This window comes from Wyeomyia smithii, chromosome 3 (assembly GCF_029784165.1).
Source record: "Wyeomyia smithii strain HCP4-BCI-WySm-NY-G18 chromosome 3, ASM2978416v1, whole genome shotgun sequence".
Classification (NCBI taxonomy): domain Eukaryota; kingdom Metazoa; phylum Arthropoda; class Insecta; order Diptera; family Culicidae; genus Wyeomyia; species Wyeomyia smithii.
The window spans coordinates 32741578-32760764 of record NC_073696.1 but is presented as its reverse complement, the minus strand read 5'-3'; the positions used below and the strand labels follow the sequence as shown (position 1 = coordinate 32760764).

The window sequence follows — 19187 nt, the reverse complement described above, 5'->3', positions numbered from 1 at the left end:
ATTAAATAAAACGTTAGTAGATTTTTGCAAAATTGGTGTGTGGCACGTTATTTCGGGTACAAATTAAATCCATTGGAGCTCTCTATACTGTGCTATCTCTAATTCAGTCGCGGTTACACCACCCTTGCACAAACTTCAAAAACTGGAAAAATCGACGAAACTGTTTCGTCAAACTTTGATCGAACACCGACGAACGACGACGGTTCTGTTTTCGCTGGTTTCTGCAGTCAGTTGCCTTTTGTCAGTCGTCGGTTGCGTTGTGTGATTAGAATATAATTACGTGGTGTAATTTCTACCTGGTTAAATTTCATCTAGCCAACAAATAAATTAAAGAAAAAACGCCTTGTGCTAGTTGGTGTGTCTGGATAGCATTTTTTGCTGTGGTTAATTTTGATTTTTATAGAACAAAAGAGAATTAACAGCTAATTGTGTGTGTTTTTGTGGGCATAATCTTTCCGAATTTTGTACCCTGCCAAGAAAGTTACCTGTGTGCTCATGTTATTAATTTTCTTTGTACATAGAATGTGGTTAGACGAAATGGTTGTGCATTGTTTCTTCCGGTCGTCGTGATGGTGGCACTATAGTGAACAGCAGTCGCAGTCGCAGAGAAGAAAATCAATCATCTCCGTCCGATCGAGCCTTTTTTCGCTGACGACGGAGGAGTGTTGTGTGCTCGGTGGTGGCTGAAAAGTCCGAGTACAGGGGTCGACCAGAGAAAGCATTCGTAGGTGCGAAAGAAATGATAATGGAATGATTAGTAAAGTGGCTAAAGTGGAAACAGATCCTTAGATTCGGATAGGTTCGGAGAATTGATAAGTATCGAACTCTTAAGCTGCAGGTGTATTTTGAGATGTGAGCTATGGGTAACGAGGTTGTGGAAGGAAATCGAAAGTGACGACCCTGCTGGCTTGAACTTGATAAAGATAGGCGCTAGTGACAACGTTATCAATACGTGAAAGTGTGTACGTGTGTGGGTGTAAACGAAAGCAAATAGAAATTGTCACGTGAAGTTCAATGTTCTACGTTAGCCGAGCAGTTTCTACCTGTCGGGAATCTTATTAGAGCCAGAGCCAGAGTACGATTGCAAATGGACGCGTGAGGCTCAACTGGCATTAAGCTGAAGCAAACGGGGAGAGATTCACTACAGGTTCGGATGGTAGACTTGCAGCGCAAAAGAAGAGCACTCTCGTTCTTGGAAATTACGCATACAGCCTTACGCGGATGTAAGAGGCTTCTCTGTCCACTGCTGGATTGTGGCGCATCACGAACCACAGGTAGATTACCCTTTTGCTTCACTTCTCTTCACACAATTAAGCCCAAGTCACGGACCGCATCGAGAAAATGTTCAGGTGTTTTATTGAAAGGAGCCTTTTCAGCTACCGAAAGGTTTCATTTCTATTTTTAATTTAGAACAAACGTTTATCAATGTTTCTCAGACTACGTTTTAAATTAGGCAGAATCATTTTACTCGTTTGAAAATCCCGGCTAAAGTTGCGCCATTTATCGTTTCATTTCGTTTTTCTTACCTTTCTGATACTGTTTTAGAGTTAATTTACGCAAAACCGCCTTTGCATAATAAATGTTGAGCAAATCTTGTAGCTTCTTTGCGAAACATTAGATCCACCTGTTTTTTGCCTGTTTGTTAGTTTCGTTTTCCGTCTTAAAACGGCGCACGGTGCCTGAGCTATGGAAACGAGAACGTAAACCAAACAGCGCAGAGAAGGTATTGTATTAAGAATCGAAAAATGCCATCGCGGGAATATTTTCCCACATTATACACCTGGCGCTTTACGTCCAGCTAAACCAGTTTCCGATGGGTTAAATAAGAGGAAGAATGGATGCAATAAAGGGAAAAAAGTTCGGTTCTATGGTCTTTCGATTACTGATCTAAGCACTGTTGCTAGCTGTGCAGTATGTTGTGTTTTGAATTTAATTTCCCAAACTTTGATGTTAGATGAAGAATTCAATTCAGGGAGTGGTAGCAGCAAACATAATTGCCGAAAATTTTGTAAGAAATAGACCTTTTTTTATTGGGGTCATGCGAAACTGAACGCGCGCTTGACCGTGAATTGGACAGACCCCTAAGTGTATTCGATGCCGGCTATTTATAAATTATGAGCCGGTGTTCGAAGGTATGCTGTGATGTATCCGCCATAATTGTGCAGGGTAGTGACTTTGTTGTAAGCAGAAAACTTCATTTAGGCTCATTCAGTCACACTGTCGTGAGCAGCCTTTTTTCCCAGCGAAGGAGGAGGGGGAGGGGTAAGCCAGGTGGCACATAATTTTCCAACACTTTGGTACCGACTGCGGCTGCGGGTGTGCCGATGTGAAGGAAATCGTTTACGTGGCGTCTAACAAGGGCTTACCCAGGTCTAATGCATTATTTATTTTTCGCCAGTTGATTGGGTTTGGCTGGGCGGCCGGTTTGAACCTAGAGACAGACCAAAACTATATACTTAGTGCTGCAGTTTTGTGAGCGAGGCGGAAAATTGATGGATAATATTATATCGCTGATGAGATGAAGAAAAGGTGTTTCGGTGGTACCGATGGATGTAATTACTACTGTTTACGCGCGTGAGATCCACAATCATAATATTGCTGAAGTTGTTGCGTTATACGAATTTTGTTGATATCGTTTTGCAGAGCATTTCATCATGAGTTAGAGAAACTATCTATTATTCAATAATTGAATTGCTGCTCTCTGATTAGGAGCGATATGCTTTGTAATTTAAGCTCATGCTATAATAGTCTATATTTACCAGTTGAATAAATAAGAAACAACACAAAACACAAACTTTGGAATTGGCGAGCAAGGCTTCCTATCCGCAAGTTTTGCTTTCATGTATAATAGATAGGCATACATAAATAAAAGATGTTTTCAGCGCACTGTTCTCCGTCGAAAAGAACTTTTGCATTTGTGGCAAAGAACTATTCCTGTGGTATGATGTTGCTGTGACATTTGAAAGTAAGCACAGGGATTATGTTGCAGTTCGTTTCAGTGAAAGCTTTTCAATGTCAGTTATTGAGAAGTTTTGCTGAGACAAACTGGCATGGAATATAGAACATGGTAGCTTATTCTGCACCTCTACTACCCGTATTATGTAACTGAACATGTGTAAAATTCCCACGGTATTATCGAGTTTTTCTTATGTTGTACTAACGAAAAATCTACCAGGTTGCGGAATGCCTTTTATTCTACCTGCAAACTGCAGTTTACAATTGACTCACTGATATTTACATCCATAGGGAGAAGAAGGAGTACGTGCAACTCTTACCGTTTCATTCTGTTGGATCTGGATTCAGCGTGGCAATTCAATATCTAAAAATAAATTTGCTGCGTTTTGCTGTTGTTTATTGTTAGTATTTATAGGCTCCTACAAAAAAAATCATCAAAAATGCCAGGAAAAAATAACAATTATAACGAAACGAAAACGAAAATGAACGTTGCAGGAAATTTTTGTTAATTGAACGTCAGGAAAAGACCGAAAGCTACTATCAAAAATTTATTCAAAATTACCCTAAAAAACTAGAATTTTTTTGAAGATAGAAATGCTGAAAAACTGAAAGACAAAATAAAACCCAGAAGTCGAAAAGAAAATAATCTTGAATATGATTTCAAGTGACTAAAAACATGTTAAAGCAAAAAAAAACTAAAAATCTAAAAACGTATCGAAGGTAAAAAAAAAATTGAAATGAAAAGAAGTTATAAAATTTCCTCGAAACGGTTTGAATTTATTCTAAACATAAAGAAAGTGCAAATTTTAGTCTAAAAAATGGGAACTACTTTTGAAAGTCAGTTTAAATCAAAAATGTAAGTAATAACAGAGCAATAAAATTCATATATCATTTACAAGTGAAAGCTGATTTCGATTTCTAAAATTTTATACATATTATCAAACGCATTTTAGACTAAAAAAAAAAACTTGAAGCAGTAGAGCATATCTTGAACCAAAATTTAAAATCTGACAAATTTTTTTTTTTTATTCTCGCTTATTTTCCGTCGGTCTATTTCCGCCACTGTTGTGGCCAATTACCGACGCCCAGGGAGGCGACTCCACACCCAGGTCCCTAACTCACGACCCGTTTATTAACGGACCGACGCCAACGGCTTTACTTCCTCATGCGATGGAAGGCGTGATCCCAGAGATTTTTCGCCTCAGAAAATCTCCCGGTGTCGGCTAGGATTGAATCTAGACCAGTTGGGTTGGTTGTGAGTGGATCACGCCACCTCACAACCATCGACACCTATGTCGGCGGTGGGATTCGAACCCAGGCGTCGAGCGTGGTTGGCGGAGACGTTACCAACCACACTAGGCCCCCGCTCTAAAATCTGACAAATTGATCTCGCAAATTAATACAGTGATCACCCGATTATATCTCACCCTGTTGATTTTTGGCGTGATAAAATAGGGAAAGTGATAAAATCGGGAAATTTTTCAAATTTTATTTTTTTTATTGAAGATGTTAAATCAATAACTAAATACGTGAAATCAGCGATTTTAATTTTTTTTTTTGGAAAATTTATCTGTACAAACATATGAAAAAAGCTACAGTTGTTTTATCACAAATCGATATATCTGAATAATGACTAAAGATAGAGAAAAGTTGTCAAGGGATGAACTTGAGAAAACTGTTTAAGCTTTAAAAAAAAATATTTAAAAAATTCATTTTGAGATCCTGTACTGAAAAAAAAATTTTAAAAACAAAAAGCGACTATAAAAAAACGATCATCACTATTTTTTAAACATTTTTTTAGATAGATAATTCAGTTGCCTGAAACTTTTCTTAACAAACCTTACAAAGTATAAACCTAAAAAAAATCGATGTAAAGTTGCAAATAAATTACAATTAAGTTTTTTTATTGTTCATGTTTTTGTTTGAATTGGTAAAATGAATTGCTTGCTTTTTTGTAGCGCAGTACCATAGGCAAAATATTAGATGTTCTCACAACACTAACCTCACTCACCCCCACTTTGCCGAAGACAGCATGCTGACATCTCTCACATATTGCAACCAGAAAAATCTTAAAATGTAAATAACGATTTTCAATGCCTTCTCACAGAAAACTTGATGTTGCTTGCAATATCTAAGAGATAGAAACATGATGTCTTCTGTAAAGTTTCTTGTTTTGAGATCACCTAATACTTTGCCTAAGACACCAAGCGTCTTTCTTTATCTAATGAAAAAGTAAATATTCTATCTCACTTTTAGGAGAATTGATCTTCCAGCTTTCTACATGACATTCAAAAGATGCGTTTTCAAATTTTTTGAAACTTCTCCGAACATATTATACGGTTAAAATAAACATTTGTATCACTAATCAATTATTCGCACGATAACAGCAAAATGTAACATTGTGCATCGGTTGAATTTTTAATGTAAACTGCATCCAGAATGACACACAGAATTATGAAAAATATCTCAAATATTGAAGCGTAATAGAAAATCAGTTCACCCTGACATTTTTTTGATGAAATGTTTTATGATGATAAAATCGGGTGAAAAATGTGATAAAATCGGGGGCAGATAAAATCGGGTACAGATATAATCGGGTGATTACTGTATTTAATAAGTTAAAAAGCATTTATAAACCAGAAAAAAATACCAAACTTAAGAAAAAACTATATCACATTTAATTTAGATTGCAAAAAAACTCTTGTAGATGTAACTTGAAACATCTGAAAGTACTTAGAAAGACTTAAAAGAATTAAAAGAATGAATTCCGAATTTAGCTCTAAATAGTTGCGAAATGTCTCTGAAGGCTAGAAAAGTCAACAATAGAAATAATGGTTTAAACGTCTTAATTAGATAGAAAAAGTCAAAATAAAATATGATCAAAACTTAAGGGGTTATATACCTTTTTGGTTGAGAAAAATGAGGGAAGTTTGAATTCATTTTTAAGTGCATAGCACCATTTTGATTGCATCAAAGTGGCATTTTTCTGGAAGCACAGCTCACAACAACAAGAAAATACGTTTGATTTTGAGATATACCAATTATTACTGGAGTAATGGCCGTTTCCCCGAAACGCTATTTTTTGCAGAGGGTTGCGGTGATCCTGATAGAGACTCAGCGGATCAACCGAAATAAAAAAACTCATATTATTTCATTAGCTTAGAAGTGTGCCGGGTCCTTGAACGATCGCTTTTATGAGTATTTTGCTTTCAGTGCAAACGGGAACGTTTTTCGCAAAATATGCACGTTTTGGGCGGAAAAAATTGCATTAAAAATATTTGCGGCAAAATGTAACTGTATGTTTCAAAAAGCGATCGTTCAAGGACCGGAGAATTTTAAAACGAAAATTTAAAAAAAAAAGATAAAGCAAATCGGTTCAGTAGTTTTCCCGCAATCAGGATCACGGCAAAGTCATTTTTCGGAGAACTATTCCGAGATAATCGCGTGTAAAGTTTCAAGTTTAGCTTATGCGGCCGTGGCGAGGCACGTAGCAAATCGCTCTAACTTTCTTTCTATTGCTCAGATCTTTATGAAAATTTGTGGAAATGTTCTCAAGATGTTGTATTTGAAGATAATGTAATAAAAAATTTTCCGGTTTTTTGAAAACTAAAAAGGTATATAACCCCTTAAATAAAATGGGTTGAACAATGCTTCTTAGCCCTATATTCACGAAGAATGCACGGATTAAACATCAAATTTTCACGAAATCATTGAACAAATTACGCTTACGTGCTGTTATAGAATCGCCCAGCATTGTATATTTAGCAAACTTAGCTTCCATCTCAAAACTTAAATCACTGCTTAATTATTAATCTCACGACGCCCCCATGTTCATCACACTGTCAATCATGAATGAATCACATTATCATGAATAAACTTAGCCGCAGACCGTCGTAGTAGGTTACTCAGGTATCCGCTGCAGTTGTTCATGTGCAAAATAGGTAACTTAGGTAACCACTACAGTGCTGTAGATTTATGTCATTTATGTCGGAATAATTCAACACTTTCAGTATGATTTTTTCGTATTAACAGAAACTGATTTGGCAACTTTTGATTTCCTTCAACGTAGTGAAAACCGATTAAAATACATACAGTTGAAATTTGAGATTTGTAAAAATTTATCTAATATATTTCTGCTAATTCAAGCTTGTTTTTGAAAATTTGAGGTGAACATTTCAAATATCAATGTATTCTTAGTGTAGTGAGTGATTTTGTTTAGTGATTCATATAAACAGTGGTCCGCTAGTGATGAAAAAAAAAACTTTGGTTAGCTGCTGAACGAATCCCGTAGTAGCCGTCATGTTGTATAAAATGAATATATAGGCTGAGAAGAATTATGGAACTGTTCCCCTATTCCAAAATTACTTAAAATACCTGAGAACGCTCCTGGAATCCATAGAAAAAATTAAGAAAATGATCTTAAATTGAGTTCAAACTAATTAGGTAATTCTAACGAGACGAACAAATCATGAAGAAAAAGTTCAAAATTCAGGTCTGAGAGGGCAAAGGTAAATTTTATTTCAAATTTAACACCCATCTTAGTTTAAAGTGCCTCAAAGACTTTCAATGAAGGTTTTTATAAATAATTTCAAATTATCTTGGTTCCTTACTTGAAAGAACTAGCAAATGGAAACAAAAAAATCCTATTTTACTTAAAATTTTTAAGAGGTTCACAACATGTCCAAAGAATCTTTTCAGAAAACGAAGACTTCACGAATAAAATTATTCCAAATTTATCTAAAATATAAAACCAGAATATCTGTAGGATTTTTTATTATATGCCAATGTATTTTTTTTTGACAGATTTCCATTTTTTGGAAAATTAAGTTTCAATATCAAAAATATTAAAGATTACATCGCCAGCAAGAACTTTTTTATGTTATTTCAAAATTTTTACAATGGAAAAAATAATGATAGATTAAACCTCATTCAAATTAGTTTCGATTACTTCTGCTGGCAAAAATTCCTGGGCAAAAATTTAGTTATATTGATGAGTGACTTCGTCTTTAATTGGGCTCACTATATTCAAATTCAAATTATGAACATTCTCAAACTGGTGAGTCAGTTTTTGAACTTTTTGTTTATTGATTACAAGAGAATGATCACCACCTTATTCCTTATATTTTCGACTGCATTCAAAAAAGACTTTGAATATGGTTTTAGTCTCAAAATTTTGATTTCTCATAAGAGTGAATAAAAATAAAATTTCAAGGGAAAATTAACTCTTTTTTGGTTATAATAAACAACAAATTTATTTGTTATTCATTTTCAGCTTTGGGGGGGGGGGGGTATGTTGAATGTCTACGGTCCATACAAAATTTTTAGAATTCATATGGGCACTTGTCCACGGAGGGGGAGGGGGGGGGTCAAAATCGTTAAAAATCTGTCCACGTGGTATGTGGATGGCCCCATACACACTTAAAATTTACAGCCGAGTGTCGATTCAGAACTAATTCCGTAAAAAAAATTCAAATCCATTGAATTTTTTCCTGATTACTTTTGAAAATCTCTGATATTCGACCGTTTTTTCTCCGCCACTCTGTATGTCAGACTTGGATTAGATATCGACTAGATTTGAAACAGATTATTTTTTTTGGATTTGGATTAGATTAAGATTGGAGTTGAATTGGATTATAACTAGATTTGGATGGGGTTAAATCGAATTTGGGTCGGATTCGAATACTAGACTAGGATTTGGTTATAATAGCGACTGGATTTTGATAGGATTGGATAAAAAATGGAGTTAGTTTGCATTGGAATCGAATGTTGACAAGATTTGGATTACTGCGGCTGTCTCTCCATGTTAGGGACGGCGTACAACAGCGTCTGACCCGGAACTGCGACCAATTTTTTGATATTTTATGACACCTTTGTTGGCGAATATCAATGTGGTTTTCGAGGGGGACGCTCCACCACGGACCAAATGTTTACCTTGCGACAAATCCTCGATAAATTTCGAGAATTCAATTTGCACACTCAACACAACTTGCAGTGGCGTTGAGCATGGACACTGAAAGAGGCAGATCGGTGAGCCTTTGGTGTTTTTGAGCGTAGAATCTTGCGCAGACGCATGAATCATAAAGTGTACCAGGCATACAAATCGGCGGATATAGTCAAGCGGATAAAACACGGCAGGCAATAGTGGGCTGGGCATGTAGCTAGAATGCCGGAGGAACGATCAGCAAAAACTATATTGAGCAGGAATACCGATAGAGGCCGTTTACTTCGGGGTGGTCCCCGCACTCGTTGGATGTGTGCTGTCGACGAGGATGCCCGCGTAATAGCTGTTAGAGGCAACTGAAGAATTGCAGCCCAGAACCGAGTGATATGTATGGCGACGTATTTCGGATTAGTAAAAGTGAAGTAAGTAAGTTGGATTGAAATTGAACCGGATTCGGATTGGATTGACATTAAATTGAGTTTTGAATTAGGTTTAAGGTGGATTTGAAATAATTTTTATTGGCTTAGTTTGGGATTTATACCGGATTGGGATTGAAGTTAGATTGGACTTGTGATGGGTTTTGAATGGATTGGAATTTGAACTAGAATTGGAATGTTTGATTCGTATTCTTGATGTCATGAATTATACTAATATATATTTATTTACACATTGGGAAAGGAATTTTTTTCTTGAAATATACGAGCGAGTTTTCTTAAAAACCGCCAGTGCGATAGTAATAAATCAAAAAGAATTTTGAATGCGATAGATGGGAGTAAGTTAAATACTACAAGGTATACAGCCCTAGGGGTTGTACGAAATGGTGACGTAGGACTAAATATTTAATATATGCTAAACTAAATATTATTATATGCTGCGCTAAACTGTTCATAGGTAACACTACCGTTTATTTTTGATAGTCGTTATTTTAAAACTAACGATGCATGAATACATGAAAATTTTACACTAGTAGTAGTTGCGAAAATTCTCATAACTCTTATCTTCAAGCATCTATAGTTCTGAAAAGAACCGATTCCATAATATTCAGTTAAAAATTCGTGCTACAGAACGCTGATAATCGCACCATGAATATTTTGAGTTGACTCGTATGCAGCTCTCGTTTCTCAATGTCGCGTACCTTTAACAGCTGCACTGCTCTCGCTTATGTGTAACAAACTAAACTGAAGCTGAATTTTCTACACGCAGTCTTTTGTATCGAGTTCAGAGCAGATTTTTGCAATTAAGGCGTGGCTACGTAGCTTCGAGAAAGAGAAACAAACCAAAACACCTTCGATACTACTGAGGGATTTTCATAAGCATCAAAAGAAAGGTTTTGCTTTCCCGATGCGCAAATCACTCTGGTTCTTAGATTAACTAATTTTCGTTTCTAACATTTGACTGATAACGGTGTTCGAGTGAACACAAACAAACAATTAAACCGGAAAATCACTCAATTTAGCAGTGCAAATTCTTGAAATGATGGTTATATCTTGTTGTGATGAACTATTCTTGGGTAACACTACCGTTTATATTTGGTGCGTCCTGGTCGTTATTGTAAAAATGATTATTTAGAAATAGATAAAAAATTTACACTAGTAGTAGTTGTGGAAATTCTCATAACTCTTATCTTCATCATCTTATAGTTCTGAAAAGAACCGATTTCATAATCTTCAGCTCGAAATGTAGCTACAGAATGCTGATGATCACACCACCACCGGTAGCATCGATTATTTTGTTGGCCGCGTATAAAATTTGCTCTCCGCTGTGCCCTTTAGCAGTTGTGCCAGCTTAGACAAAGACAAACAAACCAAAACACTTTGTTGAGTCAAAATATGTAGGCAGTGGAATTTATTTCGTCCATGTTATTGTTATCTGTGCTTGGGAAGCAAGCCAAGAACAAGGGAAATGTATGGGAAAGCTTGACCTTGGAACTTTTCACCTTTTTCCACCATTAAACAGTAAAGCAACAATGTTGAACATAATATCAAAAAATTGTTACACATTTTATCTATCCACCAAAATATAAATGACTAAGAGGCATTAAGTCGTTCGCTTGCTATAACCGTTTGAAATCTGACGCAACATTTGCCAGTTTCATTTTCATTTTCACAAAGTGTAATCTAGTATAGGAAACAAAGACGTAGTCCTACGTCAAAACTTACTCGGTTTTTCATCGATTTATCACTGTATATTTCCAATGTTTCTTACTCTGGCAAACAGCCACTTTTTCGGCCGCCTTGCTGCTCGGGCCAAAAACATCACAGTCTCTACAGCTCCGAAGAACATACCCACCAATCTACACTTTTTAAGGTTGCCAATGTAGACGATAACGATAACCTCCCCCACTCGGAACAAAATATAAAGGTCAAACGCTTTCTAATGCATTGCTAACGCTTTCAACAATGTTTCCTTTTTATGGTGCTGTGCCTCGGGTAACTTATTGTGTCATTCTCAAACAAACAATTGCTTTCTAATGTGGTCACAGAACAACACTTCAAAAGAGCAACGCGTGCAACAATATGACAGTATAAATCAGAACGAAATAGGGCGTCGGGATATTTTTGTCTGACCGGTCGGTCGGTCGGTCGCTGCCACAGTCAGGTCAACACTTCAACTTTTTCTCGGCAAGGCATCTAAAGGTTGAGCGGTGTGGTGTCAACAGAAGGCTTGCAATTGTCAAGGCCTTTCGCGTGTGCCGTGCGCACTTGTCGCCTTCGTGTCAATTTCGCTTTTGCGACCAGTTTCTGCTGTATCGTCTTCCTGCCATAATTGGCACTGTCGAACGAGTGCAAAAGTCAGCTGTGGCCCAGAATTGCTATGCCTTCGGCGGTAATGGTACAGTAGCTGCTGCTGCTGCTGCAATTGCACTCTATTATTAAAGCGCGACTTCCCGAATGAAAATTGGTAGCTCTTTGAAAAAAAAAAATGTGCCTATATTTGCCGTGCAAAAATTCCCATTGTTGCTCGGCAGCCCGTCGAAGGCCCGACTTGGATCCGATTCAGTTCAGGGCTGCTCGAAAGAGAAAGGCAGAAGTTTTCGACTGCCTGTCTACATTGTAGTTTTTCACAATACGGAAATTGCTTTTTTCGTCTGATATATAGGCCAATTTGCATAAACTTGCATCGGAGTCGTACTTTCGTATAGGCTTTGGTTCAACACTTAAGAACCCCGTTCGTAGTCATGAAGCGCAACGAACGCGAACCGTAATTGCCAAGTGATAAGCCGAGTGCTACCGCTTGCGGTGTCGGTTATGCGTGGATGGGTGTGTTTATAAACACATCGCGCAACAAATTAACGCAGACTGCACTGCACTGTGTATATGAGTGGTGAAGGTTCGAGTAAAAGCACGTGCTAGACTGGCAGTATTATTTATTTTTAGTTTTTTTTTTTAATTGCAAACGGTCTCGCGAGGTGGAGGTTAATCAATATTATGTTACCGTGTGTGACGGCTTCTGTCTTCTTCAGCGTTAATTATCGGTTGCCTTGAGGGACCATCCATCGGCGCTACACGGTGTGAGTGAAAACAAGCAAATTACGGGTTCGTTTGTGTACGCTGGAAATCGAACTGTTTGCTAATTAAATGTTATCTTGTCCAGCATAAAGTAAAGTATTTATTGCTGACCGTTATAGCGATGGCTATATTTTATGGATCACGTATTACAGCGCCTTAAATTGGGCCTTGGTTTGACCGATCCTACGCATGAAGGTTTATTGCGTTTTAATGATAAAAATAGAGTTATCATGTTTTTTTCATCATTTAAATTAGTCGTAATATCGTGCCAATTTAACTCAGTTCAATAAATTTATCTATGCCTCTATTTTTTAGTTGAAGTTTTTATACTATTATCTGATAACCCTTTGGGCGATGTCAACGGTACGAGTTCACGGCTTCCGGTGTAGCAATTTACTGTTTTAATCATTGATGTCATAATTTTATCTGTGCTTGGTTTATTATTTTATGGTGCCTCGGAATAAAAATGTGCGTAAAACCAAGAGAAACCCTGTATAGGAATGCGACTATAATTCCTCCCAGCCGTTAACAATCGCTATCCGCCCCCGGATATCTATCATACGCTCTTGAAGAAACAATGGAAATTGCAAAATGTTCGATAAAAAAAAAACAATTACGGTTGAACTTTTTATCTTTCTTTGGAAATAAAAACAAAAACTGCCTTTGAACATTGTCTCCATTGAGAAAATCTGTACAATGTCAGTGAGTGAATCTATTTTATAATTAACCGATTGTTGTTTTCCTTTAACCACATACCACGAAATAAAAAAAAATAACATAGAGTATATAAAGATTTACCCTAATAATTGGTTTTATGGTTATTGTGAAGGATTCGTGAGTGATTATGAAGAAGTTTTTTATTGGTTAAAAAACCATATCTCCAGGTGAAGTTTAGCGAATACCAGCATTTATTTTTGCTAAATCTTTCCCATGTGAAAGGAGTTTTTCAGGTAGTACGAGCACGATATTTACAATAAATCAGGCGATTCCAGATGGTTTTACACGTCACCTTCAATTCAAGTTCCGTTTTCATGGCTATATATGTGAGGAATGCATTTTTTTACGAATTTCAGTACTCGGCGGTCATTCCTACAAATAGTTTTCCTTTCCACTCTCGTGTTTCTGATTTCTTCTGGCATCAAACATATTTTTCAACTATATTCTGTGAGCAGTCGATGGTTTCTGCTATTTTTATGAAAGTTTAAATAATAAAAGTTTAAATAAAAAGCAAAATTATAAATCCAACTTATGAAATATTAGTTTATCACTACAGACTTACTGAAAACCGTAAATCAGCAGTTCTTAACCTTTTTTTGTCCGCGTACCCCTTGACGATATTTTTTATATCGATTGTACCCCCTGGCTTAGTATGTTCTCGCAGAGTGGGAGAGAGTAGCGGTAGATCATGTTGTGGTAGTCTATTTCAGGTTTCAAATTAAACTATGGTTTGTTTGTTTGTTACAGTCATGTTTAATGCTCATGACTGAATAACAAATGAAATATTATAAAGAAAAAATGCTTTGTCCGCCATTACTGGTTCTTCTTTCGCGAACCTCTGAAGGCTTTCGAGTACCCCAGGGGTACGCGTACCCCAGGTTGAAAACCGCTGCCGTAAATCAATATTTTTCAACAAGCAAATTGTATTAACAGTCACGTCACGATGTATAGTTCATTTTACACCTGTTATTTTCTCCACTCAAAATGTTGGTCAATGAAAGTTTTTTTTTCGCTCACGGACAAAATACCATGAATTTTGGCAGATAGCATTTTCCTATCCATTGCTCATAATGTAAGCAATCTCATACAGATATTGTGTTCAATTATGTCTTATACATGGTAGGTTAAAATGCAGATGACTTTATAAGCAATGTTCACACCTATTATTTTTTCCACCACTGTATTTCAATGGCATATTATTTTATGGAAAAGTTCCGGCAACACGACTAACGTTGTGTGAATTGTCTGCTTAGTAAAAGTTTGCAGTTTAAGTTTGTTTCCATTAGTTTTTTTACCAGAACTAGTGTGTATCATTGGAGTAGCTTTTGTCGGCTGAGGAGGCGCTCGATTATGCTGCGATATCAATAGATTCAGTCAGATAAGAACAAGATATTTTTTCGAATTCGCGCACATACCCAGCAAAAAAAATTCCACGCCCTTTTTTACCTCCGCGCCGAAAATGCAGGAGTAAATGTTCCTGTAAGGGGTTGCAATATTTGAGTTTTTTCTTTTGTTTTCTTTTATAGAAAGTTCTCTATGCCTTTACTTTTAGAAATATACTTACTTTTAAAAATTTTCCCGAACTGTGAATTGTCGCATCTCGTTTTTCCGGCTTCTTGCCACTTTTTGTTGATAACGTTTAGGTTACCAGCGGGTTTTGAGCTTTGGTGAGGGAGTATGTATGTGAACGTGTGGATGATCTATTTGGATGGCTATATGCGGTGAATAGTTGTAGAAAGAAGCAACACATCTGAACATTGGCTTAGTCAAGGTGGGAGGAATTCTTCTACAAAGTTGTTTTTTACCATGCAGCGCTTATTTGAAAATTAACTAAACTTTCGATAAAATCAAGTTTCTAACTTTGTTATCTTTGTAGATTGAAAAAATAAATGTTCTACAATGTTGTAGCTCCATTAATTTTAAGCAATTTTATAGAAAAAAGTTTTTTCTACCGCAAAAATAAAGGATTCAGATTGAAAAAGCATTTTTTAAATTTGAAAAATCTATACTGAGCGTCTTAGCAGAGTGATTTAAGAAATCAGAAGAAAGAATGATCAGTTTCCGTTAGACTCTACTAGTAATTTGGGAAATAAATATTGAAATTCAGTCCGCGCAAATAGGTAATTCGACTGTGACATACAGTCATCCTCAGTGCTTATGTGGACTGGTTTTTATTGCGTTAATTTTTTTGTTTTGTTTGCACATTAAAACTGTCTTTGAACGATTTTTAAACAAAACAAATAGTTTTCAATGCATCGTTAATATATCAAGATTTCTCAAAGTTATCAATATTTTTCTTCAAAAATATGGCTTTTTCAAGGTTTGTCGTTTTTTTTGGGCAAACATAAAAAATATCTTATGGTCTCAATTTGAAGGGCATATATGACTTTATATATGGAGAAATTTCTAAAAATGTTTTATTTTTGATATTTGAGTGAACTTGCTTTAAAAACATACCAAAAATTATAAAAATTTTATATTTTTTTGCTTTCAAAGGCACTCAGATTCGATTTCTTGGTATTTTCCTTTAACCCAGAAGTATTTTTTTTTTGATTCAAGAGATCGATAATCGATCAACTGGTTCATAAGTTATGGATTTTTAAATACACTGAATTCGTTTTTACACAATTTTCTTGAAATTACGCGATTTGTGACATGGGAAACATTGTTACGCTATAACACACACTCTCTCATACACACACACATATCACGTAGCGAAAGATTTGGTCAAAACGACGCAATTTTTTCTACACGATTTGTTTAAAATTACGCTATTGTTTTTTTCGCATTAAAAAAAAAGAATCCAGTGTATAGAATCTATTAAGGGTGTGAAAACCTGGAAAACCAGGGAATGTCAGGGAATTTATTTTTCGATCAGGGAATATCAGGGAAAAATATTCAGGGAAAAATTTTTAACCAAGAGGCGATTCTTTTTTAAACGACACTCTAGCGAAAAAACTGATTTTTCTAGCATAAAAGGCTGATTTGGGGGCCCACTAGTGTTCGGTTTCATATCCAATTGAATACTTTTTTTACTGGGATTACAGAGTGGCGTTAATCTATGTTGCCCTTTTTGTGCCGAAAGCTGAAAAATATTAGGGAACTTAATGTTGTATTTCAGTGAATATCAGGAAAAATCAAGGAATTTGATTTTGGAAACTTTTTCGCCACCCTGGTAGATATTTTTATGGTCCTCCTATCTCAGACATGGTTGCCTGACGACCTAACCAAAAAATACGGGTTTGATTATTGTCGACAGAGATCAATTGCTTCAATTTTAAGCACAGTTGAAGCACTTTTGGTGACCAGTTCTAAAATAAGGTGACCATGAAAAACGGCTTTAGTCGACATATTTTGTTTTCAAACATTCATAATTTTTGTACCGGTTAACCAATTTTCAAGCTTGTTGGTTCAAATTAGAGGTAATTATTTCTAGTTTAAAAATAAAAATACTTAATACTAAAATAAAATTTTATACTTTTGTCATGTTTTCAAATTGAATTTACTCGAATATAAAAAAACACATTTTCAAAAATTTGTCCAAGTGTGCCCTTCAAATTGAGAACAAAGAATATTTTTTATGTTCGTTGTAAAACAAACAACAAACGAGAAGCAACATTCATCAATGAAAAACATCAATAACTTTGAGTAGAAATTAAATATTCACAATGCTTGTATTGCAAATTTCTTGTCTTAAAATGTGCTAAAAGTCGTTCAAAGACAGTTTTATAAAAACAAAAATAAAAAATTAGAGCAAAATTATTGTTTTTTTTTAACTTTCTAGTGCCCAAATTGATTTTTGGACGTTTTATTCCAAGCATTGCAGCCCAGAAACCGTTGGTTGTATAGAAAAACTGTCAGAATGAGTTGTAGGGAATTAAAAATGCACCATAAAAAAATATACACTATACAAAAAAAATTTTTTTGACAAAAAAAAAATTGAAAATAAACATTAAATTTCAATTAAAAAAAAAGAGTTGATTTTTTTTATTTTTTTTTAAAGAAACTTGACGTTAATACGCAACTTTTATAAAAAAGTCCAGAATGGAGAAATGAAAAATAATTTTTTTCTGGTAGATTAATTTTATTATAAAAATTCTAATTCAAACATTTTTCAAAATATTTGTTTTCCGATGATTTTAAAAGATGCAGAGAGTCATTTTGAATCAAAAAGCTCTTGGTAGTAAACATTCAAAAGGCATCAGTTTTCGAGTTATTTCTAATTTAAGCTCGAAAAATTATAATTATCTAGACAAATACACGTTTTTCTTAATTTGTCCATGGTTCTCCAGCAAAAACCATACGTTCATTGTTTATGCTTGATCAAAAATATACAATTCATTCTTTGACAACGAAACGATTGGGCGAACGGTTCTTAAGAAAAGAGTTAAATGTTCTAAGTGATATAAATATATATAAGAATCAAATATTTATTTTCGAGTTTTATTATCTTAGGAACATATTTTTTATGACATAGATACTTTACAGAACTAGTTTCACCTTATATTTTATATACATCATAAGTAAATGATTCGTCATCTTTTGAAAACAGCTTCGTTTGTATCTTATTTTCTGAAATCGGAACAAAAGACTAATACTTTTGTGTGGCAGCTATTATTATAGATTTTTTGAAAATATTGCTCCATTCTGTTACTCCTTGTTTATATTCTTCACATGATACCCAACTAAATGACATTTTCGATGAATTTTTATTACAATCATACAATTCTTTTGCGTTTGTAATGGGATGTTCATGTTATTTAGCTAAACTTGCATTTCCTGCCATTCGTTTTAATATGCCACCGATTGCAGGGCCTTTACCATGAAAAGTCGCAAAAAAATGCCACTCTGCATCGACGTTATATTTTGTTTCGAACTTGCAAAGACTAGCAAAGTTTTTTCTATTTTGACGTGGGACACGTCTTTGTTTACTATACTGGAATGCATTCTGTAAAATTGGAAATGAAACGGGCAAATGTTGCGTCAGATTTCAAACGCTAATAACAGCATAACCACATAATGGATAATAATAACCAATATGTTGTTGGATAGATAAAATGTATAACAATTTTGTAATGTGTTAATTATTACTCTAATTTCATTGCTAAGCGGTAAAATTGATAAAAATTTCAATAACAATTTTACGCGAATAATGAACCAATTACATGCGAGCATTCCTAGCACAGACGACGTGAATGGACACCATCCGTTCCCTGTGATATTCCCTGTATCAATTTCGAAATTAAAATTGACAGAGAACCCCCGTCCCAATAGGTCAATTTATTTTTGCTTCCATGAGCTTAGACTAATATGATGTCTCGAAGGTAAAAGTTTTCCTAAAAGTTTGAAACAATACCCATCCTTGAACAATCTCTAAACCTGCGTGTTAGGTACTGAAGAACCTAATAAAAACTGACGTCTTGAAAGAAAACATGCCGGTAAAAGCAACAGTAACAGTGGAGTAAAGAACCGCAGGTCTCTCGTCGTCTATGATTGCAGTGGTACTCTTCTATTCGTACATTTCAGCGGTACACTTCTATTCGTACTGCAGTAGTACTATTCGTACCGCAGTGGTACACTTTTGTTCGTACATTTCTATTCGTATGCAATTGAGGAAAAACTGCAATGCTGCTGTTGATGGTGATTGAAAGTTTATCGCATGAATATGATTACCATAAATTACTCAACAAGAATTGTAAACTTTTGCAACGGATATTTAATTAATTTTATCTTCGATATTCACTAAATAATCGTGGCCGGATATTCCTAAATATATACATTTATAGAAGAGTAAGAGCCTGCGAATGCTTGTAATTTTTTTGTTTATTTAGTAAGACTCGTAAGAATCTCTTTTTACATTTCAAAATTGATAGATGAAATATTATTATTCTAAGCTTTACCATAATAAACGTATATTTCTTGTCTTTGTAATACAGCGAATGTAGTTGTAGGCAAATGAAAAAATTGTCAAGCAAAAAATAAAAATGTAATTGTGGATGACTACGATTTTCTGCTGGAACTTGTGAGAAATTCGTTCAAAATATTTTCTTATGTTTGCCAATTGA

The 19187-nt window shown here is 35.2% G+C and overlaps 2 protein-coding genes across 4 annotated transcripts in view; one reads left to right on the top strand and one right to left on the bottom strand.

The window, feature by feature from the left end:
* Nucleotides 1-19187, bottom strand: part of LOC129732317 (uncharacterized) — a 79264-nt gene that overhangs the window by 41673 nt on the left and 18404 nt on the right. The window lies entirely within an intron of this gene.
* LOC129732314 (uncharacterized) overlaps nt 242-19187 on the top strand; it is a 214329-nt gene continuing 195383 nt past the window's right edge. For both annotated transcript variants that reach the window (XM_055693117.1, XM_055693111.1), the window contains exon 1: nt 242-1274. The gene's annotated coding sequence lies outside the window, so the exon portion shown is untranslated. The remainder of the gene's footprint in view (nt 1275-19187) is intronic.